The sequence below is a fragment of the Magnolia sinica genome, chromosome 3 (assembly GCF_029962835.1).
Source record: "Magnolia sinica isolate HGM2019 chromosome 3, MsV1, whole genome shotgun sequence".
Taxonomy (NCBI): domain Eukaryota; kingdom Viridiplantae; phylum Streptophyta; class Magnoliopsida; order Magnoliales; family Magnoliaceae; genus Magnolia; species Magnolia sinica.
In genome coordinates, this window is record NC_080575.1 from 3681156 (window position 1) to 3708653 (window position 27498).

The 27498-nt window shown below is 41.4% G+C and overlaps 1 protein-coding gene and 1 non-coding gene across 2 annotated transcripts in view; one reads left to right on the forward strand and one right to left on the reverse strand.

The window, feature by feature from the left end:
* LOC131239318 (aspartokinase 2, chloroplastic-like) overlaps nucleotides 1-27498 on the forward strand; it is a 97674-nt gene that overhangs the window by 38789 nt on the left and 31387 nt on the right. The window lies entirely within an intron of this gene.
* LOC131241796 (small nucleolar RNA R71) lies at nucleotides 20525-20631 on the reverse strand. The gene has a single exon (XR_009169363.1). It is a non-coding gene; the product is annotated as a small nucleolar RNA R71 (small nucleolar RNA).

The window sequence follows — 27498 nt, forward strand, 5'->3', positions numbered from 1 at the left end:
GATTTCATGTCTTACATGGCATAACAGAAAGGGACTCAAATGTAGATGCTTAGATTAGAACTTAAAGACTATCTCAAGGAGCCACTTCTAGTTGTAAAATTCAAAGGCGATGAATTTGATGTTTTGGGCTGGTGGAGGACAAGATCTGGTAATTTACAATACCTTATACTCTAGTTAATGGCACGAGACATATTATCAATTTCCATTTCAACTATGGCTTCATAATCTGCTTTTAATACAGGGAATAAGGTCATAAGCAAGTATAGAAGCTCACTTACACTTGAATTGGTTGAAGCACTCATTTGTACTTAGGATTGGCTGTGTCCGATATGAGGGAAAGGGAACTCTGTTGATGAGGAGTTTAATAAAGAGGAGAGTGACAAGCATGATGAGACATTGCCTTCTATTTCTGTTGCATTTGCTTAAAAGTTATATCAAGATATTTGTAATTATTTTTTAACGGTTAAATTGTAATATTATGGTTATGGGTGGATGAATATTTCTCTTTTTATTTGTACTATTCAATTAGTTAATGTTATTTAAATCTCTTATTATATTGTTCAGTAATTGCGTTCATTCATAACTTTAGCTTATTTTTTTATGTTGTCCTAACCTAACCAGATATACACCTGTAGATATGTCATCGGAAGATGATGCATGTAATACCCGTATCTTAGCTCGTACCGTTCCGTAGGTCTCCGCGGTTCCCCCGATCGAATTTCGGTGACCCGCGATTTGTTATCGGCAGTTGCACACGACCCTAAGTTGCATCCTATCGATCTGAGTCAGCTCGACCTGAGACTTGTATCATTGTGACCCACTCATGTGAACCCTACCTTAATGTATGTATCCGATCCACACCGTGTGAACCCTACCTTAATGTATGTATTGCGACCCACTTATTGAGACTTGTATCATTGCTGGAGGGAATGTCAGAGATGCACGAATTTTTGGTGGCCCACTCATGTGAACCCTACCTTAATGTATGTATCCGATCCACACCGTCCACCCTTTTTCGCAGCCCATTTTAGGTGTTGAGCCGAGAAATGAAGCCATTTCAAATTCCGGCGGGCCATATCATAAGACATAGTGTATAGATTGTTAAAAATCTGATAAGGCCCGCTGCGATGTTTCTGTGCATGAAAAGATATCGAATATTGGGCCTGCTAGATGCGTCTCGGGGTACAGAACCCAGCCGACGGACCGGATCATCTTGATATGGGTCCCACCTATGCAAAACCTCAAATTTTTTTATTTAAAAAATGGTTGATGCTGCTGTTGCTAGCGTCAGAAGACGCTGCAGTGAGAAGCGTCTTGATGCCTGTGACGGGCAAGGAGAGTGGGCCCCACCTCAGGCCCCCATCATGATGCATGTGGAGCATCCACATCGTGCATATGATGGGTCCCCCTTAGGCATGGGAATACCCTAAAAATTTGCCGTTCATCGCACTCTGGCTGTCCAAACCACTGACAGCAGGAGATTTAACGTTTACCATTGAAATCCTTTTTGGGCCCAAAGGAGTTTTTGATCCACCGTGATGCCCGTGTTTTGTCCATGGCCCACCTACATGGAGCCCATCGTGATGTGTCTGCTTATCCAGACCTCCAACCATGGCGTGGTCATGGGCCCCACTTATGATTCAGCGTCCACAGTCTGGAAGCTGGACCCCTTAAAATATATATATATATATATATATATGTGTGTGTGTGTGTGTGTGTGTGTGTGTGTGTGTGGTGGGCCCCATGTGGGACCCACCTGCTGGATGGATTTGGCTGAGGCACTTCACACGTGCCATAGCTGATGTATGAGTTCCGTGGGAGCCACCTCAAAGATATGTGTTTCTGCACCATCCAGTAACCGCTGGACGGTGGGGCCCACATTGATATGTGTTTTATCCATGCTGTCCAAACATGTGGGCACCTCCTTGATGTATTTATTTCATCCACACCGTCCAGATCGTGGTGGACGGGGCTGGGCAATATTTAGATGGTGCTGATGAGCTGGACAGTGTCCAGATGGTGCTGATGTACTCGGACTATGTTTGGAGGGTGCTGATTTACTTAGACAATGTTTGGAAAGTGCTGGACAATGTTTGAACAGTGTTGATTTACATGTCCAATGTTTGGACAGTGCTGATCATCATTAGTGGGCCATGTGCCCCATGGAATGATGTGTACAGTGGCACACATGTTACACCTTCAACTATTGAAATGATTTTAGATGTAATCCATGCTCATTTGAGGCCCATCATGATGTACCTTTGTCCCATAGGTAGGGCCCAGCTGTTATGTATTTGTGGCTTTTGACGAGGCCCGCCTTGATGTATTTATGACCCATCCATGAGGCCCACCTCGATGAATTTGTAGCCCATCCATGAGGCCCAATGTGTTGTATATGTGAGGCCCACTTTGATGTACTTGTGGCCCATCTGTGAGGCCCGATTTGATGTCCACAAGGCCCATTATGAGGTGTATTAGGCCCTTATCGTGCGGCCCATTGTGATGTGTATTAGGCCCATGACGCGTGGCCCATTTGATGTACATGACACCCATGTGTAGGGCCCGCACGCTGTGTATTTGAGACCTATGTGTAGGGCCCACCTATTGTGTATTCGAGGCCCATGGGTTGTGGCCCATTGTGATGTATTTGAGGCCCATGGGCGAGGCCCGATGTGATGTATGTGTGGCCGTTACGTTGCGTATGAATCCCTTATGTGGGCCACTCCTTGGGAGCAATATTAGTTAGATGTCCACATTGATGGGCAATGATGATTAGTGTCCTCATTGTGGCCTTCCCTTAGGCCTTGTTAAGCCCATTCTTACCGATTCCGATTGACGTGAGTGATTTGCTTATTCTGATTATTGATCGATTCTGATTGTCATGACCGATTTACCGATTCTAATTAACGTGACCGATTTGCCGATTCTGATTATCGATCGATTCCGATTGTCATGTCCAATTGCCGATTCTGATCGACGTGACCGATTTATCGATTCTGATTATCGATTTATTCTGATTGTCGTAACCGATTGCCGATTCCAATCGACGTGACCGATTTATCGATTTTGATTATCGATCAATTCCAATTGTCATGACCGATTGCCGATTCTGATCGACGTGATCGATTTGCCGATTCTGATTATCGATTGATTCCGATTGTCGTGATAAATTGCCAATTCTGATCGACTTAATCGATTTGCCGATTCTGATTATCGTGGACGATTGCCAATTCCAATTATCAATTGAGGTTGATTATCGATCGATTCCAATTGTCGTGACCGATTTTCGATTCTGATTTGCCGTGACTGATTGCCGATTATCGATCGAGGCCGATTATCGTGACCGATTGCTGATTCCAATTATCCAGGCCGATTATCGATCGAGGTCGATTATCGATCGATTCCGATTGTTGTGACCGATTTTCGATTCTGATTTGCTGTGACCGATTGCCGATTATAGATCGAGGCCGATTATCGTGACCGATTGCTGATTCCGATTATCGAGGCCCAATGTGATGTATATAAGGCCTATGTGATAAGGCCCATTGTGTGCATTGAGGGCCAGGCGATGGAGCCCATTGTATTGTATGTTAGGCCCATGTGAAAGGCCCATCGTGATGCACATTAAGCTCTTGAGTGTGGGCTATGGTGTTGTATATTTGGCCCTTGTGTGGGGCCATGGGTCCACTGTATGTTAGGCTCTATGAGGGCCATGTCATGTGGGCAATGTTGGTTAAATGATCACATTATCGAGGTCGATTGTCGATGCCAGTTATTGATACTGATTATGAGTATGTGACTGCATAGCATCATGATACATGCCCATACGCATCATCTACATGTTTGTTATGAGATGTGGTTGACCATTGCATATGTCATTGGGCAGATTGTTATGAGACTCCCTGATAGGCAGAGGTTATCTCACATGAGCACACGGTATGTGCAGGATTGATGCATGACTGGATTGTATGACTCATGCATCTTGCATTGTGTGCCCTAGTGACATTAGGGCTGTAACCTCCACAGACATATCGTGGATGGCCAGAAGGGACATCAAAAATCTGTTACTAGCATCGGGCTGCCATAGATGTCCCTGGGTAAAAATTCCTAAATCTCCGGGCCAGGAGACGCTCTAACGTCAAGATTGAGTGGATATATGAGCGCCCGAGTGCCGAATACCAGGAGGCCGCGTCTCTCACTATGTCGTGGTCGGTTGGGAGATGGTGTGGCCTTACCTGCTCGAGGGTAGAGGGCATTACTAGGCTGAGTTTGACCAACTCGTGAATGGGTTCGCTATCGACGTGCCAGATAGGTATTGACAGACTATTGGCCAGGCGGATAGTGAGGTTTCTTACGCTCACTTGGACTGTGCTGCTGGGAGATGGGCAGTGCCATTTGGAGTGTACTAGACCCCGGTGATGATCACAGAGTTGAACTGTACTGATATGTGGACTTATTTAGTAGGAGTTACATACTCATTCATTCATTCATTCACTATCCACTTGGGCTGGTGGTGCCTAGCTATCTCTTACATGTACCCTCGCAATGGCCAGGATTTCGGTTGGGGCGCGCGACTAACTCGAGATCAGGAGTTTACCACATTGAGTCTGACTATCTAAATTAGGTATGAGACTGGTTTGAATAGAAGTCCTTTGTGATGGATCTTATAGCTTGTGATACTACGTACTATCATCCCGACTTCACGCTCCAGCATGGTCATTCCATTCGCACCACATATTGCATTACATCCGTAGCATATGACATTTTGGGTTACTGTGTTTTTGCATTTATATGGTTTATATATGGCTGACAGTATTCGTGAACTTATCAGGAATTGTATATTGCATTGCATTATCAACATCTGATATTTGGCTCTTTATGACTCCTCATTTACATAGCTGATCTGTATATTGCATTCTAATAGTGATTAACTCATGGATTTGTCAGTATTTCCGCTTACTCTGATATCGTATGATTCATAATCTTACCAGTATTTTTGATATTGTATGATTATGACATTATATTGAATACTTGGCACTTACCTTGTGCACACACTTACACCACCCTCTAAGCTTTTTATAAGCTTATGCACGATAGATGCGTGCAGGTAATGTTAGGTTGCAGCAGTGGCGTTGAGCATGGAGCGTCTAGCTGTCTTCTGGAGTTTTGATTTTTATTTTGACATATGTATTTCCCTTTCAGTATTGTAATCAAAGTTTATATTAGTGGATATGCGATGATGATGTTGCTTTTGTGATTTGGGTAAACTTGTGGTTATGCTTCTTATGAGATAAATGTACGTTGAAAAATCCTCCTTGTAGGATCCCAGGATCGGAACTTGGCATATGAGCATTGGAAGCTGAGAATGGGGCACTACGAAGGCTGTCGGCACCGAATTCGGTGATCGGGATTCCCGTGAATCCGATTTCCAGATTTGGGGCGTGACAATGCATCGAAAAATATTTGGGACTATGGAGTCCAAGTCTACTCCCAAGATGGAAAGATAAAGTTAAAATGTAAGTTGTGTGGAAAGCAATTTGTCAACAAATCAAATCGGCTCAAATTACATTTGGCTTATCGGGGGGGAGATGCCGCATCATGTAGTAAAGCTCTTTAGGAAGTCCGAGATTTATTTAGAGCCATTCTCGATTCAAATACAAAGACTTCTTACACTCCTTACCCTACAACTACAATCAATATAATAACCAAAAAATATATAGAAGTGGGCTTATTATAATTGAAGAAGGGTTAAGCAGAGAAATTGCATGGTTCTAGGTCTTCCACAATTAGTAGAGAATAAGAACCGGAGAGAATTTTAAGGGAACAAGAAGAATGCGATTATAAAGAGGCCATTAAAGAAAGCTTACAAATGGCATCTAGATCAATGAGTACCAGACAATAACATCCACCCCTGAGACAACATGATGATGAAGAAGGCACGAATAAACCATCAAAGTTTCTTAAAAGTCTTGTAGCATTTTAGGCGGTTGGGAATCACATACAAATCAGATCATAAAAAGCATCTGAAAAACTTTTTTGCATCTATGAATGAGGACGTTGGGAAGGCATACCCACCATCTAATTCAGCAGAGGTAAACGACCATTTTTTGGACATATCCAGCTCAGAGTCGGCCTAGAGTTCTCCTGCATTTGAATCTGTAAAAAGAGAACTGAAGGATGATTCTAGCGACAAAGGTGGAGGTGGAGGAGGGGCTTACTATTACGGTTACGAGCAATGTTCATCTAGTTACATGCCACAAAGGCATTCATTATACAGAGGGTATTGAATGTATGAAAGTTTTACCTAATTTGTATGTCAATATGTGGATGTTAGGTTTATTTACTTTTGATTTTTAATAGGGTTTATTTACTTTGTTCATTTTATGTTAGCATGTGCATGTTAATTTTACCTAATATATACGTTAGCATGTGCATTTTACCCTCAATTTCTTATTATGATTTATAAGCCAAATTGTGGATGAAGCATATTTCTTAAATAATAAATATGTTAGCCATATTATCAATGACTATTCAAATGGAAAGATCGGGTAATTAGTATTATCGTCTTAGACTCTTAGTAAAACTTTTAAGCCATGCACCATCAATAGTTAGGTCGGCAACTTTGATGGCTTAGATTTTCATAAAACTAAACCTTCTGTATGATTTAAGAATCACCACCATTTTGTTACAATTTTTTTTTTATTTACATTTTTTAGATTTTTTTTTTAAAATTTCAAAAATAAAATAAAAATAAAATCAGGACTAATCCGACTCGGTTTCCCTGACTGAGTCGGACTCAGATCGGATCAGGCCAGCAATGGTCCAGATCGGTTCGAATTAGATGTCCCGACTCGGTCCTAGATCGGATCGAGTTCGGGTCAGCCCATGTAAATTTCGGGCCAAATCGAGTTGGACCCAATCCGATCCGACTCGGTCTGATGCCCAGCTCTATCAGAGGTTCCCCTGCTTTAGCCAGGGTCTCCTTTGTCTTCTTCCTATGCAGGTGCTCGGAGGTTGAAAGAGGGTGAACAGGATATTCTCGTCAACATTTTAGCGCCGCTTGTGAGAATGACGTGAAAGTCGTTCCTGCTTCTCTAAAGAGAGCAATGGCGAAAGGAAGAAAGAAAACACTCCCTCCGGCCAGACTCGCAACTAAAGTGACGTCACCAAGTTCTATGGACCCCACTACAATGTATGTGTTGTATCCACAAGGTCCATCCATTTCGAGATATCATTTTAAGTCATGAGCTAAAGAATGAGGCAGATCCAAAGCTTAGTGGACACACCATATAAAACAATAGGAAGTTTGATGCCCACCATTAAAATCTTCCTAACGCCCATCATGATGTTTTTTTGAAATCTAACCTGTTCAAAAGTTAACAAAGACATTAAAGAAGGGAAAACACAAATATCAGCTTGATCGAAAACTTTTGTGGCCTTTAGAAGTTTTTAACAGTGGCATCACTCTCCCCACTGTTTTCTATGGTGGGGTCCACTAGAGCTTTGGATGTGACTCATTCTTTGGATCTTACCCTAAAATGATCTCTCTAGATGAATGGATGGCATGGATATAAAACATACATCATGGTGGGGCCCACAGAACTTGGTGACGTAGTAGCTATCATGCCCTAAACTCTGAAATCGGGCTCACAAAATTCCTGATCCAGTGCCGACAGCCTCCATAGTACCCCATTCTCGGCTCCCAGCGTGCATACACCAGATTTTGATCCTGGGATTCTACAAGGAGGATTTTCCCAACGTACAATTATCTCGTAAGAAGCATAACCACAAGTTTACCAAAATCACAAAAGCAACATCATCATCGCATATCCACTAATATAAATATTGAATACAGTGCTGAAAGGGAAATACATATGTCAAAAATCAAAGCTCTAAAAGTCCGTTGCACGCTCCAAGCTCAATGCTGTCACGACCTAATGCCACCTGCATGCATCTATTGTGCATAAGCTTATAGAAAGTTTAGAGGGTGGTGAAAGTGTGTGTACAAGGTAAGTGCCAAGTATACAATACAATGCCATAAATCATACAATATCGGAATAAGCAAAAATATTGACAAGATCATGAATCATACGATATCAGAGTAAGCGAAAATTTACTGGTAAGTCCATGAGTGCCATCAGCCGTACCAAGGCTATTCAATGCAAGGCATGAATGCTAACAACCATATCAATGCGGAAACATGGCAACCCAAAATGTTAAATGTTGCGGATGCAATGTAATATGCGGTGTGAATGAAATGACCAAGCTGGAGTGAAGTCAGGATGATAGTACGTAGTATCGCAAGCTATAAGGTCCATCACAAGGGACTTCTATCTTAACCAGTCCCATACCTAAATTTGGATAGCCAGACTCAATGTAGTAGACTCCTGATCTCAGGTTAGTCGCACGCTTAACCGAAATCCTGGCCATTACGAAGGTACATAATAACTAGTTATGCACCACCAGCCCAAGTGGATAGTGAGTGAATGAATGAATGAGTATGCAACTCCTACTCAATAAGTCCACATATCAGTACGGTTCCTCTCTGAAAAATCACCGGGGTCTATTACACTCCAAACCAGATTGCCGCCCCATAGCGCGCAACAAGGTGAGTGGAAGAGACCTAACTATTCGCATGCCAATATCGGGCCCGGATCGTCCATAGTGGACCCATTCCTCGAGTTGGTCAAACTCAGCCTAGCTTTGTCCCCTTCTCTCTGGTAGGTAAGGCCACACCCCCTTCCAACCAACCACGACACGGTGGGAGCCGCGGCCTAACGGTATACGTCCCTCATGCGTTCATGCATCCAGTCGGTCTAGGTGTTGGAGCAACCTCTGGAACCAAGAGGGTTTTCTGACTTTCGCCCAAGGATATCTATAGCACTCCCATGTAGAATAGATTTTCGGTGTCTCATCTGGCCATCCACGATATGCCTGTGGAGGCTACGGCCTTAATGTCGTTAGGGCGTACAATAATCATAATCACACAATGAGATGCATGAGTCACACAGTCCAATCATGCATCAATCCTGCACATACTGTGCGCTCATGTGGGGCAACTCCGCCTATCAGGGAGTCCCATGAACAACCTGCCATATGGCATGTAATGCCCCGTGTTTTCAGGACCCGAGTATATGACTCATTTCTTAAAAACTCGAGTGTTAACCTTAAAGGATGGTCAAATTCACGTATTTTTTTCTTTATTAGAGTAAGCAGATGAGTGTAGAGTGGATAAATCAATATAAGGGAAATTTCATTATCATTCAAATATATAAGCAGCTCATAATGACTTATACAAACCAATGTCTCAACATTAACGATTACAAGATTTGTATATATAAGAAATAATAGAAAGCATATAAATGTAAGCCGCATGACCACGCAGCTCCTCTTAGCAATACGGCCGTGCATTCATGGCACCCGTGCACAACTCCTCATCAAGTCTGAACATATATATACCTGTTTACCTGTACGGTTGTATATTTGATGGATGAGTAGCCAACTCAGTGTGAATTCCCCTCAAGATTACACACCGCCACATTAGGTAAGCATAGTTATAAAACAACAAGGCAATCAAAACAACACATGATGCAATCTTTTTAAATGCATGGATGCGTGAATGCACATCGACCTGGGGATGCACATCCAGTCGAACTTGGGCTCGTCACCTATGCAATCATCGACTTGGAAAAATCATCCAGTTGGACAAGGATCGATAGTCGGTGGTCCGGGAGTTAGCGAAATGATACCCCAACAACTCTAAGGCATGTGCTACAGCATCTAGAATAGCCACCCGTCATCATCAATATGCTATGAATTTATGATTAGCCAAACCGTTATTAGTCCAGTTATAATCAGCCAATTTAAATACACTCACGGTCACTATAGGGAGCACATGGCCTAGCGTAGGCCGACGGCTCGGGTATAGTGTCCCATTACCACCATCCCCGGCCCAGGAGACTACCATCTTAGGATGTTTAATGGAACCCATCGACTAGTGGTCAATCATATTAAGTATATGGGGCTTACCATTGCATGGTTGCACAGTATAAAACATCGAATCCATACAGGAAAAATATCAAAACAAAACCATGTAGGGCGAGTATTAAAATATGCCACATAGGGTGAATATTAAAACTATACGATAAAGACCATTCTTAAAAATCATTAGACATAACAACCCTGGATGGTAGGCCCACATTAATGATCCATCTAGACCACCACTCAATAACCACTATATCGAAGGTCCATAGCAATCATCGTCAATCGAGTTACATCCCAAGTATGGGTGTACATTTATAAGTGGGGGTTATCCACTGATGTACCAGTTTAAGTTCCATATGCAATCCACAAATAATTCATGAACAAATATACAAGATGAACATTAAGTAGGCAATATAACAATTTAATTTCCACCAGCTAACACATGTGATTATAAGAGAGAGATATCAAATATAAATTTAAATAAAAACTATAACTTAAGCTAATGAGAAGATGAAAAGCTCAAGGGGAAAAATCATCACCTTATACTTTGAATCGCCTTCTAGTGTCATTAAGTACTTGCACCCTTAGAGTTGTATCGTACCACAATTTACGAACTTGCACAATTAGATCTAGGTTCTGTACACTACTTAGGTTTAAGATCACAACCTAGGGTTTGAGTTATCTATCTTAGGGTTTTAACGTAGAATCAGGGTTTTTAGTGTAAGATCGGGACTTGGGACTTCCATCCTAGGGTTTAGTCCTGAACTTAGGTTCTAGGATTTTAAATTCTAAATTGTTATTAATACTGTTATTATTGTTATTATTGTGCAACAGATCGAATAGTATCCGTAATAGGAGTATTGATCCATCCATATTCATATTTGAATGTACCCACATCATCTAACATTTTTTTTTTATATAGACTAATAATCTCTTAGGAAATACAAGTGACAGTAATAGAGTATTTACTAATGATAATACAACGAGGACTAATACTAATAATTATATTAATTAAGTATTATACTAATCCCATGTTAACTATTTTCTAATGCTAATAGTTATAACTATCAATAGTGAATCTAATCATGATGCTAGATACCATGATCTATCATTAAATGAATTACTACTATCTGATAATTACAATTTTATTTACAATAACTACGTTATTTAGTGGACTTTGGCCCATATTTAACTTATGGTTAGGATTTTGAGAAATGTGAGTTTACCCACCATAACATTTGATTAGGTAGTCCAATCCAAATCATGATACAAGAGGGTAGAGAGTTTGTACCTAGGCGGGAGAAATGCGGCCCAACTCAACATCCAGCGAGTCGACTCGGCCTAGCTGAACTTGGTCCTAACCGAGTTGACTCGGCTCAAGCAACCACCCACCTACTGCCTCTCTCTTTCTCTCCTCTATCACTCTCTCCTTCCTGTTTTCTTTCTCTCCCTCACCTAATGAATCAATGGAGGCCTGACCCAACAACTCGGCAGTTGCATCAGTGACTCGGTGGAACGAATTGAGTCGACTCTGCTACAGCATATAGTCTTGAAACAGCCCCACTCTCTCCTCCTTTTCTTTGCCCTCTCTCCCTTTCTTATTCTCCTTTTGTCCTACTGCAACAGCTAGCAGCTCTGCCCGACGACCCCATCGAGTTGATCTGAGTGCGACAGCGAGCCAACAACAAGAAGAAGGAAGGAGAAAAATGGCTCTCTCCTTCCCTCTCTCTTTTCTTTCTTTTCTTATCTCTCCTTCTTCTCTCTGTGTGCGTGCATGAGCTGGAACTCCAGCAACACCCAAATCGGCAGGGCCTGCAACCAGACCGAGTTCGGTTCGGTTTGGTCCAGTTTGGGCTGCACAGCAGCCACACTCTCTCCATACTTCTTTCTCTTTTCTCACTTCCTTTTCTTCTCCTTTCTTCCCATTTTTCCCTATTGCAGAGTCCAGCCATCTCTGGACTCCAGCACCTTGGCTGAACGTGCCCTGAAACGCACTAGCAACGGTGGAGAAGAAGGCCACCGTCAATGGCAGACTCTCTCCCGTTGCTCCTTTCTTCATTCCGTCAGCATGGGATGATCTGTATGGACCCTAGGAAGCTTATGGGTAAGCTCTTTCGAAGCTCTACGAAAGTTTGGATGGTGGGTTCACTAGAGGAAGGAAAATGGTCATTTTTCATGGCTGCCGCAAGAAATGGAGGCAGATCCTGCTGCTGCTTGGTCTCTATGCGTCTTATGCTTGCCCTAATCCTCCTTAAGCCATTAGATCCATGTTACATGGCCTAGATTTGATCCAGAAAACTACCTCCGAATCCGGTGGGCAAAACCGAACCCGCCTGTGGTTTTCTTTGTTGAGGTGGAACCCGGGTTTGGACGGCTAGGATTTTCCCGTTTTGAACGGTGGAGATGCAAAGGAAAGCAAGCACGCGGATTGCCTAGCTGGCGGTGAGAAATGTTTCTATTTTCGGAAGTTATGTGCTTTCGGGTCCTACTTGTGCTGAAATCTGTGTGCTTGCGTGGATGCCCCAACACGTGGAAATTATTGGGTTTTTGTTAGAATTGAGGGCCACACCTGATGGATGGTTCAGATCATGGGTGTGGACCCTAGTTTGCGGGCCATGATCAGAAACACGGACGTTCGTCCGTTGGTTGTTGAAAAATAAAAACAGAGGGAAATCCCTGTTTTGAGAAGTTCTCGTGCTAGCGCTGGTCGGCCTGGCTGGCACGTCTGATGTGCACCAGGTGCACTACACCATGGTGTATGTGCACAACACTATAGGGCCCACAGTGATGTTTGTGACTAATCCACACCGTTCATCATCTTGGCTAGGTCATGTAGTCCCATGTGTTTAAATATGGAGAGGATCTAAGCCTTTTAGTGGGACACAACATATTTGAACAACAGATGTTGCCCAACGTCTAATTGCCTCTGGAACCACGTAATGAGATATCGTGATTGGCTGTGGCATCGTGTAGGGTCCCTCGTGATGTCACTTAGGCAAATCCTCTCCCCTCATTTGTTTTGTATGATACTGTTAGGCCATGGGCCAAAATATGGGGTGGATCCGAGTTTTGGATGAGCCACACCACTAGTCAACGTGTGGTGATAATTCTGTCACTTCCCCTTTTTCGTCCGCTTTTACAACATGTAGACAGTTTCTTTTCTATCTTGTTGTTCAAAATAGATGGGGGTCCACCTGTGATGATCTTCCGGATGATCCTCACCATTCACCGTCTTTGGCACGCCGTGCAAACCCATGGTCCCAAATTTGAAGTAGATCCGAACTTCAGGTGGGCCGCACGATCTGCTAATGCATTAAATGGTATTTACCATTAAAACCATCTTCACTCTTACGTAGTCACCTTACATCCTTTAATTACAAAATTTTCATCCATTTTCTAATCATCTTCCAATATTTATTATATCAGAGTGTATTGTCCAATTGCCCTGAAAGTTGGCGGGTATCCCCCGTTTTTCATGCTCTTTCCATTGGTCCAATTTGGGCCCCGATCTCCCTAGGATGTCCAAGATGCTCCTTTAGTAGCCTACACACTCCGTAATTCAAAATAACATTTATACACCTCTGATTAACAAGTTAACAGGCAGTTGGGATTTAAACTTGAAGATCTTCATAATGACCGATTCATCTTGATATTCGGATGGCCCATTTGGCGGATCCAAACCTAATGGATGGTCAGGTGACTTGTTAAAAATAAGGAAGCTTTATGGTTAACACTCTAACCATGCATATGGGTGGATGTATGGTCAATTTTGTGAATGGGTGAACATAAAGTGGGTTTCCGGAGTGATTAGGGGTATGGGTCGATGACATTTTCATAATTATTACTGATCTATGAGTTTTGAAAAATCTAATGGCTCCACATAGTTATAGGTACATTTTTAAGTAATTCTTACAAAAGAACGTATATCTAGATTATTATGTATAGGGAGTTTATTCGTCGTTTCGTTCAAGGAAAAATTACTTACGTCAAATCGCGTGACAAATGGCCTTGTTTTGAAATTCAAGGGCTAAATGGCTTATCGATGGGGATTATACTAGACGGCCGAGATGCATAGATTGTGGGTCACTAGATGATGATGTGTAAGGTAAGTCATGTGTGTTTCCACACACGTGTAGACAAATTTAGACTTCCACTGTAACACTCGTATATTGAAAGGTATGGGGCGTTACATGGCATATGCAATGGCCAACCATATCTCATAACAAACATACAGATGATGGGTATGGGCATGTATCATGATGTTATGCTGTCACATACTCATAATCGGTATCGATACTTGGTATCGATAATCGACCTATCAAAGGGCCTAAGGGAAGGTTACAATGAGGACGTTTAGCCATCATTGCCCATCAATGTGGACATTTAACCAACATTTCTCCCAAGGAGTGGCCCACATAGAGCTAAACGTAAAGTGGGCCCATGGCCTCACATAAGGGCCTAATATACATCACACTGGGCCATAAATACATCACATCGGGCCTCATCAACGACCACAATTTGTATCAAGGTGGGCCCCATACAATCTCAATAGGCCACATACAATCACAATAGGCCACATACAAGTCTCAATAGGCCTCCTACAATCACAATGGGCCACATACAATCATAATGGGCTACATACAAGTCTCAGTGAGCCACCTACAATCACGATGGACCAATCACAATGGGCCACCTACAATCACAATGGGCAACATACAATCATAATGGGCCACGTACAGATCTCAATGGGCCACTTGTAAATCTTAATGGGCCACATACAATCATAATGGGCCACGTACAAATCTCAATGGGCCACCTATAAATCTCAATGGGCCACATACAATCATAATGAGCCACATACAATCATAATAAGCTACATACAATCTCAATGAGCCTTACACAAGGGTTTCATACATCAAGCGGGCTGCATCGCATGGGCCTTATACATCACATCGGGCCTCATATACAACACATCAGGCCGCATCACATAGGCCTAAAATACATAACTATGGGCTGCTCACACGGGCCTAATACACAACACTATGGGCTGCTCACATGGGCCTACTACACATCACTATGGGCCACTCACATGGGCTTAATACACATCACTATGGGCCGTTCACATGGGCCTACTATACATCACTATGGGCTGCATCACATGGGCTTAATACATAACACTATGGGCCGCTCACATGGGCCTACTATACATCACTATGGGCCACATCAAATGGGCCTAATACACAATACTATCGGCCGCTTACATGAGCTTAATACACATCGTTATGGGCTGCATCACATGGGCCTAATATACAACACTATGGGCTGCTCACATGGGCCTAGTATACATCACTATGGGCCTAATACACAACACCATGGGCCGCTCATATGGGCCTACTACACATCATTATGGGCTGCATCACATGGGCCTAATACACAACACTATGAGCCGCTCACATGGGCCTACTACACATCACTATGGGCCGCATTACATGGGCCTAATACACAACACTATGGGCCGCTCACATGGGCCTATTACACAACACTATGGGCTGTATCACATGGGCCTAATACACATCACTATGGGCAGCTCACATGGGCCTAATACACATCATTATGGGCTAATACACATCACTATGGGCCGCTCACATGGGCCTAATACACATCACTATGGGCCTAATACACATCACTATGGGTCGCATCACATGGGCCTAATACACATCACTATGGGCCGCTCACATGGGCCTAATATACATCACTATGGGCCGCTCACATAAAAGTAGTGGAGATAATGATTTCACCATTAAACAAATCACAGGGCCCACCATAACGTTTGTTTTCCAACCCATCTGATCATAAGGTCATAAAGACCTGAGTCAAGAGGAGAACAAATGTCATATTGATCCCAAAACTTCTGTGACCCAAAAAAAAGGGTTTCAATGGTAGAAGTTCAATCCTCCACTGTTTTCTGCAGTGTGGCCCACCTGATAGATTTGCCTCATGTTTAGTCTCAAGCCTTAAGTCGAGCTCACCTTTTGGATGGACGGGTTGGATGTAATACATACATCAATGTAGGCCCGACAGATGGATGGCGTGGAGATAAAATACATACATCAACGGTGGGTCCCACCGTCCAGCCATCTGGACGGCGTGGATAAGACCCATACACCAGTGGTGGGACCCACAGATCCTATTGATGTCAACACGTCAGTTATATAGCTGATGTGAGGTACCCTAACCGATTTGTCCAACAAGTGGGTCCCACATGGGGCCCACCACATACATATATATATATGTATGTATGTATATATATATATATATAATATAATATAATAATAATATTATTATTTTATATGCTGTAAGGTGGGTGGACGGTGTGATACACAACACATATTGTATGGGTCCCACCGTCCATATCTGGAAGGTGGACTGCATGGATGAAACGCATACATCTAGTGGGCCCCACCTCCACACGTGCAGCACGTGTGGAGTGGGTCCCACACAGATGGTGAAGGATGTATAACACATACCTCATACAGACCCAAAGAACCTGCAGGCGCTGCAACAACAGCTAAATAGCTGGTGTGCGGTACTCCAACTTGCTTCATAACAAGTGGGCCCACCATAAGATGGATGGACGGATGAAACACGTACATCAAAGTGGGGTCCACGACCATGTCCAGGTGGCTGGACGGTTTGGATCGTCACGGGTGGCCGACCTTGATGAAATATACATGTTAGTGGTGGGTCTCACCGTCTGGACAGACGGTGCGATTATACAATACATATATCTGGTGGGCCCACATGTGTGGGACCCACCAGCAATGGATGGACGATATTAAATATAATACATACCTCAATATCAGCCCCTCTGCTGACATCAATGCAGTCGATGGGCGGCTTGGGGTAGCTCCTGAATCAGATGGGACCCACCGTCTAGCTATTGGACGGTGAGGATACAACATATACATTGAGGTGGGGTCCACGTAGATGGCCCACCAGCACACGACCGAGCTGATGTTGTGATTTGCCCTCATCTAGCGAGATGGCTTGGAGGTGTAGGAGCACGGCTGCATCCCTGCTGCTGTTAAAGTGCAGTCCACAGAGGTGCTAGATCTGGACCTGCTATACGTGGACGGTGAGGATGTAACTCACATCCAAGTGGGCCATGCGGTCATCAGGTGGGTCCAAACGGGCAGCAAGGTAGGCCCCTAGATGGACAATGGCGTGGATAAAATACATAAATCATGGTGGTCCACATCTGTGGACGGTGGATAAAACACTACATCCAGTGGCCCCACGTCTAACAGATGATGGACGGTGTGGATTTCACATGTACAGCATGGTGGGTCCCATAACGGGAAAAAGAGAGAAAGAGAGAGAGATGGAGAGATGTGAGAAGGGGAGGGACCCCGCCACTATGGGCCCTCCCTAAACAATGCATACATTAAGATGGGTCCCACTATATGTGGGCCCTCAAATTATCAAATCAAAACAAAATCACCCACCTTTCTTGCTTCTTCTTGGATCAATGACAAGTTAAGCTCCTTGGTTACCACTTTGATGGGGAATGATGAAGATTGGATGGTGGAGATGGGAGATAGGGAGGTAGGCCACACACAAAGCTCTCTCTCATGGAAGCTCCAACGCATCACTTATGCAACATGAATAATGATGTTTAGATGTCGTCCATTAGCAATGCAGTAAACATGAGTGGGATTATACTAAAATAGTATATCATACTCCAGATTTAATGTAATTTGGCAAGCGGAAGACTGAAATATATGCATTTAATTATGAAAACGTTTCACAAATTTCGGAGTATGAGTATGAAACCGGGCTAAATATTGTTTCTAACCATATAAAATGCGGGAAGTAAATGTGTTCAACTAAACAAGTATCCCAGTAGTCCCTGCGCATTGGTATGAGATCTACATAGATCCGCCCGATAGTTGAACATAGGAGAATCCTTCCTCCTCGCCTACGAAGTCTAACTCTTTTGTATATACCTCGCCATTGCTGAGACTCAAATATTGCATAATTTTTTCCATTCATATCTTGCTTTTATGAACATAAATCATCTTAATATTTTATTTTACTCATGTATGTGTTGCAAGGTAAATTTAAGAGCTTGGATTGAAAAATGGTGCTAAAAAGTAAGAATTTGATGCTCAAAAATCACCAAGGCAAGGGATGGATCTTAGGAGACCAAGATTGAAGAATTCACAAGTTAAAGATCCAAGAAAACCAAGTGAGGAATGAAGAGAATCGAAGATTTGAAGTGAAGAATCCTGAAATTGTCTTGAAAAAGTGTATTTTGAAGTTGTGAAGTTTATTTTGGGAAACTACGTAGCAAGAAGTCTGTTTTAAACGAACTATGCAGCGAGAAGTCTATTTTGAAAAAATACATATATTTTAGACGATTTTTAGGGTTTTTCAACTTTATACGAAAATTGGAGTTCCCTACTTATAAATAGGGTTTCCTAGGGCATTCCTAAACATTATTCAAGGCATCTCAAAGCAAAATTTAGGGTTTTTAAAGAGTTTTTAGTTTTATTAAAACTTTGTAAGTTATTTTTTTAAAAATCTTTTCTATTTGCAATTTTTTCTTTATTTCTTGTTGCTTTTTATTTCTGCAATTTAATTATGTTTTTCTAAGTTTCCTCTAGCCCAAGCTAGAAGGGAAGCACATGGGTTTAATATTTCTTTAAGATTATGATGATTGATTGTTTTAATGATGAGAAGAATGGTGTATGCATGTTATTTATTATTTAGGTTTTATTTTTTTATCCTCTTGTGAGATCCATATGTTTCCATCATATGAGATCCACATTGATGGATAGGCTTACCCTAGATCAATCAGATTTCCTAGATAGGGGATGTTCTCAACCTGTTATATTTCTTTGATATTCATTATCGTATAGATATTGAATACTTAAAATCACTGACGCTTGAGAATATATGTTAATGGTGCAAATCCATCATTTTCTAATCTTTTATATCATTTATTAAAATATTTAAACTGTTTTATTTTCCGATTAGGCTGACCATAGTGCTCAGATCCTAGTTGTGTTATCCAAGTCATCATGATTTTGGAACATTAACCTATGTGTGGAACTTTGAAGCTTGGGTGTTATTTTATTCAGTTGAATTACATCCATTCAAAAATCCCAAAATCAAATCATCAGGTTAATTTTTATTACTTAGTTTGTTTTGCATTTGATTTTTTTCTTCTTACAATTCATCTCCCTGTGAGATCGACCCTGTATTCACAGGATACTACTTACGAACCTCTGCACTTGGAGGCAAGCAATCAAGTTTTTAGCGCCGTTGCCGGGGAGAGACTGAGATAGATCAGATCTGTGCAAGATAACTACGGTAAGTTTTCTTCTAAGGTAAGGTCTCTTCTAAACCCTCCAGATTTTTTGTAGATTTTTTTCTTCTCTTTTCTTTTTATTTGAAAATAAATTCAGTTGGGTCTTTCAAGCACTAACTATGACATAAGGTTGCCCTGCTTGGGATTTTATCACCCAAGTGCTATGGTTGTCCTACAGTTGCTGTTTGATCACAAAGATCATCCGCTGAATCTATTTTCCAGATTAGCATAGTTTAATTTCTGCATTAGTTTTACTTTTATTTATTTATTTATTTATTTTTTTGTGGACTGAACCCTCATGGTCGGCCCTGCCACCTGGGTTGTTGATTTATCTTGCTTTGTGGATTGAACCCTCATGGTCGGCCCTGCCACTTGGGTTGTTGATTTATCTTGCTTTGTGGATTGAACCCTCATGGTCGGCCCTGCCACCTGGGTTGTTGATTTATCTTGCTTTGTGGATTGAACCCTCATGGTTGGCCCTGTCGCCTGAGTTGTTGATTTAAGTTTTTATTTTTATTTTAAGTATCATACTTGCTATTTGAATTAGTGGTATTTGTTGTGTGGTGTGGATGGTTTATGTCCCGTTGGAGTAGGAATCAAAACAATCGACTCTCCTCTGAAGGGGGACTAGTTCCAGGCCTTGATCATTCACTTAGAAGAGGCACTCAACATCACTTGGATTCTATGGCAGACCCAGTTGATAATCCAAATCCAAATCTGCCAGATCCAATTATCAATCAAAATAGAGAAAATCAACATAATCCTCTTATTGAGGATGAAAATGAAGTTCATATGAATGTGTTAAACCAACCACGGACTTTACGTGAACATCTACACCCTGAAAGATCAACTTTACCATCTTGTATAGTGTTCCCTGCTCACACAGGGAACATTGATTTTAAGCCAGGTGTGATTCAATTAATTCCTAAATTTCATGGCTTAGATTCTAAAAGCCCCTACTTGCACCTCAAGGACTTTGAGGAAGTAATTGCAACGTTACAAGTAAATAATGGCGATATGGATGTACTTAAGCTTAGGTTTTTCTCATTTTCTCCAAAGGATTGGGCTAAAGCATAGCTCAACTCTCTAAGACCTAATACCATCACTTCATGGCAAGCCTTAAGTTGAGAGTTTTTGAAAAAGTTCTTTCCCGAGCATAAAACAAATGTACTAAAACAAGAAATCATGTCATTCTCTCAAAAGGGGAATAAACTATTTTTTCAAGCTTGGGAGCGCTTCAAAGACATTCTAATTACTTGTCCACATCATGGCTATGAACCATGGCACGTGATTGATGCTTTCCGAAAGGGGTTCACTATGGATACCCGTCAGTTCATAGAGATGATGTGTGGTAGAATCTTTCTTGACAAAGATCATAATGAGGCTTGGGATTTTCTAGATATGTTAGTAGAGAATACGCAGACATGAGATGTCTCTGCTAAATTAAACCAAACTAGACCCATTCCCAGAGAGAAAGCGGAAATGTATGTCCTAAGAGAGGAAGATGACTTTAATGCAAAATTCGCTGCATTGGTTAGAAAGGTCGAAGCCTTGGAAATTAGGAAGGTTGATATGGTTAAAGCAAATACTTCCTTAGATAATTTTTGTAGCATTTGTAGTGGTATAAACCATGACACAAAGGATTGTCCAATAATCTCAGTTGTACAAAATATCATGCATGAGCATGATTAAGCAAATGCTATAAATAATTACCAAAGGTCAGTTATGCAACCAATGGGAAACATGTACAATCCAAATTGGCATAACCATCCTTGTTTACTCCCCAAGTATAGGGTTGTGATGTAGTAATAAACTCGGTAAGACCGAGGTCGAATCCCAAGGGACCGAAACCTGTACGTTATCTGAAACTAGGTAGAATGAGAACTAGACTAAGATGAAATCTAAATTGATTATAATTTGAGGAATAATGGTGAAATATTAATGTAAAACTTAAGAAATTTAGAGGTAGGAAACTAGGGATTCAGAGGATCCACTTGTAGAGATCAGGGAGAACTTATGCCTGTTTCAAGAACTTAACTGGACTTAGAGTCTCATCTTCATCCAGTTGAAGGGTGTAACCATGAAAATCAACTGAACTTCCTTTGATATAGTTTTCAAGAGATAAAAGGTATATGAATTAGAATGGATTCCATCACCAAACCATGCCTAGGAGACAAAGTAAACAATAAAATTAAACTAATTAAAAACCAATCAATATGATATGAAGGTTAGGAAGGGTACCATCATCCAACCATGCCCAGGAGACGATGGTGAATAATAGGGCTTCCTGACGTCATAAACATAAAAGGAAAGGAACATACTAAAAGCTATCACAGACCTATTGTAATTTTAGTCACAACAGACCATTAAAAACTAAAAACATTCCCTTAAAATCAAACTAATATCAAATTCAATTCAGTGTAAATAAAAAGTACCAGCTAAAAGTCCCTCATCACGCTACAAGCTTCACCTCTTAGCCCTAGGTAAGAGGTTTAGCCCAACATGATTGGGCTTGATCTCTCAAATAATAAATAAATAAAAATAAAAAAAGAACTAAAAATCTAAAGAACAAACTCTCTATCTCTGACGTTCTCTGACTTCAAGCACTCCCTGAAAAATTCAATGCCTCTCTCCCTCACTCTCTCTTCTTTTTATAGTTGTGAGGGTCGGTTGAAAAAAACATCATGCGTAAGTTTTCTTACGTAGGCGGTGATCTGTGCGTAATTCTTTACTGTGTTTGCGCTGATTGATTGGTGAGGCCTATTATTGAAGTTAACGGAGAAATCCACTCCGTTCATTGGAAGCGTGGCGAGAAACTAGTCGGGAAAGGACAGTTCTTGACTGATTTCAGTGTGGTCCACAGAGTTCTTCTTGCACCGTTCATCTTCCTTTTGAACGGTTGAAAATCGATATTCATTGTCTTCTGCAATTCTGTCACCTAGGCTTTCATGATAGAGACCGTGGGATCCTGATGGACGGTCTGGATTATCAATTCGATCGTGATTGGGATCACGGAACCGGCCTACAGCGGCCATTTTTCACGGATGAAAAGGCCTGCGAAAACAGAGGCCTTTGTGATGATCGGTGGAGGTCATCATCAGATTTTTCAAAGAAATCTATGCCGTCCATTGATTTCCCCTCGAAAAACCTGTCGGGAATGGTCAGTTTTGGACTGATTTCGGTGTGGCCCACAGAATTTTCTCCCTACCGTCCGTCCTGCGTTTGGACGGTTAAAATCCGATCCACACTTTCTTCTACAGTTCTGTCACCTAGGAGTTGGTCTTGGCCATCCTATGGAATGAATGTACGGTCCAGATCAACGTTCTAGGGAGCGAGTGGGGCCCATTGCACGATATCAGCGTCCGTAGAGGCGGACGCTGTTTGCGCAGCAGCGGTTGGGTCAGCGCCTGTTGACCGGATTCTCCAGTCCGGTGTGGCTCGCGTGTGCGTGCACTGAATGCACGCACACCCTCATGTGGGGTCCACTGTGATGTTCGTAAGGAATCCGTACCGTCCATCCTTTTCCTCAACCAATTTAAGGCGATGATAATGAAATTGAAGTATATCCAGATTTCAGGCGAGCCCCAACTCAAGGTTTTATGGGATGATTTGTCTATTGGACCACCTTTCGAGGGATCTAATTGATGAAAATTGATGTGTACGGTTAATTTATAGTCCTCAGTCCACGTATGAAGTTTCGGGCTGAACAGATGGTGGAAACTTTGTTGTCTAGCATTCTAGACATCTTTCAAGCCACTTGAGCTTCAATTTCTCGATTTTTGCAGATCCCTGGTATGTAATTCCATCGATCTTGGTCCCCTAGAGTCCGTTCCTTGCCTTTGGTGTCATCAGAGCGTTAAATCCATGCTTTAAGCACCCTTTTTCAGTCCATGCTCATAAATATACTCTGCATCACAAACACGATTAAATCGGGTCATTAAGCGGTATCATGCTTGTAAATCCAGGCAATATTGGGGTCTAATATGCAATATTTGACCCTCAATAATCCTAATCTTAGTTGGAGGAATGGACCACAAATTAATGCGCCCAATGCACCTCAAATGCATTCACAAAATAACTTCTTTGGGGTACCTAACAATGCACCATCTGTGCCCTCACCAAAGCGATCATTTGTTGAGGATGTATTGACCACATTCATGAACTCTCAAGCTCAAATGAATCAGTCTCTAATTCAATCAAATCAGGAATTAAAGACAGCTGTGGCTAGGATTGAGACTCAACTAAATGCTAGGAAAAAAGACACCCTTCCTTCTCAACCTGTGCCAAACCCTAGAAACACACATTTCATTGGAGACTCAAATCCAAGTGAGGTACATCATGAACAAGCTAAGGCCATCATTACCTTGAGAAGTGGAAAAGAGGTCGATAACAAGATATGCAACCGGTAGAAATACCGGAGGATGAGCCACTGTCTCAAGAAAATGATGAACCGGCTACGGTTTAAGAGCCGCAACAGCAAAAGGATAAAGAGACTAAGTCATATGAGCCTCCAGTTCCGTTCCCATCTAGACTTCGGAATCCAACTGTCCCCATGAAATATCAAGAGGGGTTCTCCAAAAGGTTACTATCAATATTCCTCTGCTTGATGCCATTAGACAAATTCCATCATATGCTAAATATCTCAAGGACTTATGCACTGTAAAGAGAAAATTAAATGTGCACAAAAAGGCCTTCCTTACTGAGAAAATGAGCGTTATCATTCAATAAAGGGTTTTACCCAAATACAAAGACCCGGGAAGTCCCACTATTCTTTGTATTATTTGAAATTTCTAAATTGAGCATGCTTTGCTAGATTTGGGTGTAAGTGTCAACTTAGTACCTTATTCAGTTTACAAACAAATGGGTTTAGGCGAGCTTAAACCAACCACGATTACACTCCAACTCGCTGACCGCTCTATTAAGGTACCAAGGGAAATTTTAGAGGACGTGCTAGTCCAAGTGGAGAAATTCTACTTCCCCGTGGATTTTATTGTACTAGACACTGAACCATGTGTAAATGCTAGTGCTCAAGTCCGCATCATTTAAAGCCGCCCATTCCTAGCAACTTCAAATGCAATCATAAATTACAGGAATGGAATGATGAACTTGTCTTTTGGTAACATGACTTTAGAGCTAAATATTTTCAATCTATGTAAGCAGCCCATTGATAATAATGAGATCCATGAGCTGAATTTCATAGACTACTTGATAGAAGAAGAGGAATTGGAACCTAGTCTAACTGAGGAATTGATTCAAGTAATTGGGGACTTGAAAAATTATGATTTAGAAAAAGTGCTTGCTGAAATTTCTGATGATAATGAGAGCACTACCACCCAGGACATTGATATGTACCAATGGAGACCGCGCACTCAAATCCTGTCTATCGAGGACTTGCGACCTCTGCCATCACCAACCAATGTTCCAAAGCTTGATTTAAAACCACTACTAAATGAGCTTAAGTATGTATACTTAGGTGAAAATAAAACTTATCATGTGGTGATCTCTTCATTTTTAGACAAAGATCAAGAGATTAAATTGTTGAAAGTTCTAAGGGACCACAAAGGAGCCTTGGGCTGGACTATTTCTGACATTAAGGGTATAAGCCCTTCCATATGCACCCATCGGATCCACCTCGATGATGACGCCAAACCAATTAGACAACTTCAAAGGCATATCAATCCAAACATGATGAAAGTTGTAAAAAATGAGGTGATCAAATTATTGGATGTGGGAATCATGTACCCAATATCTGATAGTGTTTGGATGAGTCCAACTCAAGTAGTCCTAAAGAAATCTAAAATAACTATTGTGTAGAATTCTAATAATGAACTCATACCAACACGTGTCACCACTGGTTGGCGTGTTTGCATTGACTATAGAAAATTGAATTAGGTCACAAAGAAGGACCATTTCCCTTTACCATTCATTGATCAAGTTTTAGAGAGGGTAGTAGGTCACTCCTTCTATAGTTTTCTTAATGGATATTCCGGATATAACCAAATAGAGATAGCCTTGGAAGACCAAGAGAACCACGTTCACTTGTCCATTTTACATGTTTGCTTTCAAACGGATGCCATTTGAATTATGTAACGCCCCAACAACTTTCCAACGGTGTATGTTAAGTATTTTTTCAAATATGGTTGGGAAGTTTCTTGAGGTTTTCATGGACGACTTTTCTGTATTTGGGAGTAGTTTTGAGGAATGCCTCAACAGTTTATCTCTTGTCTTGTCTAGGTGTGAAGAGAAACACCTTGTCTTAAATTGTGAGAAATGTCATTTCATGTTTCAAAAGGGAATTGTTTTGGGCCATGTTATCTCCAAAAATGGAATCGACGTAGATCGCTCAAAACTCGACATTATAACTAATCTACCTATCCCCCAAACTGTTAGAGATATTAGATCACTTATAGGGCATGCTGGTTTTTATAGAAGATTCATCAAGGACTTAGTCCATTATTAGACCCTTGACTAATCTTCTTCAAATGGATGTTCCATTTAATGGACAGATGAGTGTGTAAGTGCTTTTGATTAAATTAAATCATCTCTTACCACTGCACCTATCATGCGTCCACCAGATTGGATACTTCCTTTTGAACTAATGTGTGATGCAAGTGATTATGCCATAGGGGTTGTTTTGGGCCAAAGGAAAGATAAACGGCCTTACGTTATTCATTATGCGAGTAGAACTCTAAACTCAGCCCAAGTGAACTACTCAACAATTGAAAAAGAGTTACTTGTAGTAGTTTTTGCTTTGGATAAGTTTAAGTCCTACTTGCTGGGATCTAAAGTGGTCATTTTCACAGACCACTCAGCTTCAAAATATTTGCTATCTAAGAAGGATGCAAAGCCGAGACTTTTAAGATGGATCCTCCTACTTCAAGAATTTGACTTAGAGATAAAAGATAAGAAAGGAGTAGAAAACGTAGTGGCCGATCACCTTTCTAGATTGGTGTTAGATGATTCCACTGAGGAGATGCATATCTAGGATACTTTCCCTGATGAATAATTATTTGCGATCTCCAAATTGCCTTGGTATGTGGATATAGTGAACTATCTTGTAACGGGAAAAATGCCATATCATTGGAAGTCACAAGATAGGAAGCGTTTTGAAACCGAGGTTAGGAACTTTTTTTGGGATGACCCGTATTTATATAAATATGAGACTGATCAGATTTTTAGTCGTTGTGTCCTAGAGGATGAAGTTCAGAGTGTTATTTCCTTTTGTCACATGGAAGCATGTGGTGGCCTTTTTTTGCTAAGAAAATCACTGCAAAAATCATACAGTGTGGTTTTTACTGGCCCACCACTTCTGTGTTGCTTGTGATAGATGTCAAAGGTTGGAAAGAGTGTCCCAACGCAACATGATGCCTTTATCCCCAATTTTACCATTGAAGATTTTTTATTGTTGGGGTATTAATTTTATGGGCACATTTCCATCTTCTTTTGGATTTCTTTATATATTGGTTGGTGTAGACTATGTTTCAAAGTGGATTGAGGCAGTTTCAAGGAGGACTAATGATAACAAAGTCGTCATATGATTCCTCAAGGAAAATGTTTTTGCTAGATTTGGAACTCCAAAGGCCATCATTGGTGATGGCGGGTCTCACTTTTGCAATAAGACATTTGAGACTTTGATGAAGAAATATGACATCAAGCATAAAGTGAGCACCCCATATCACCCACAAACGAGTGGGCAAGATGATATTTGTAATCGAAAAATCAAACACATTTTAGAGAAAATTATAAGACCAAATAGGAAGGATTAGTCCCTCAGACTATCCGATGCTTTATGGGCTTATAAGGCTGCTTATAAGACCCCGATTGGAATGTCTCCATACAGATTGGTGTATGGGAAGGCTTACCACTTGTCTGTGGTATTAGAACATAGAGCCTACTGGGCAATAAAGAAATTAAACTTTGATATGGATCAAGCAAGTGGACAAAGGAAATTAGAGTTGAATGAATTAAAGGAGCTGAGGAGAGACTCCTATGAAAATTCTAAAATCTACAAAGAGAGGACCGAAGCTTTTCATGACAAAAATATCCTGAGGAAGAATTTTGAACCTCAGCAAAAGGTCCTATTGTACAATTCCCGTCTCCAATTTTTTTTCGGGAAAGTTAAGATCAAGATGGACAGGCCC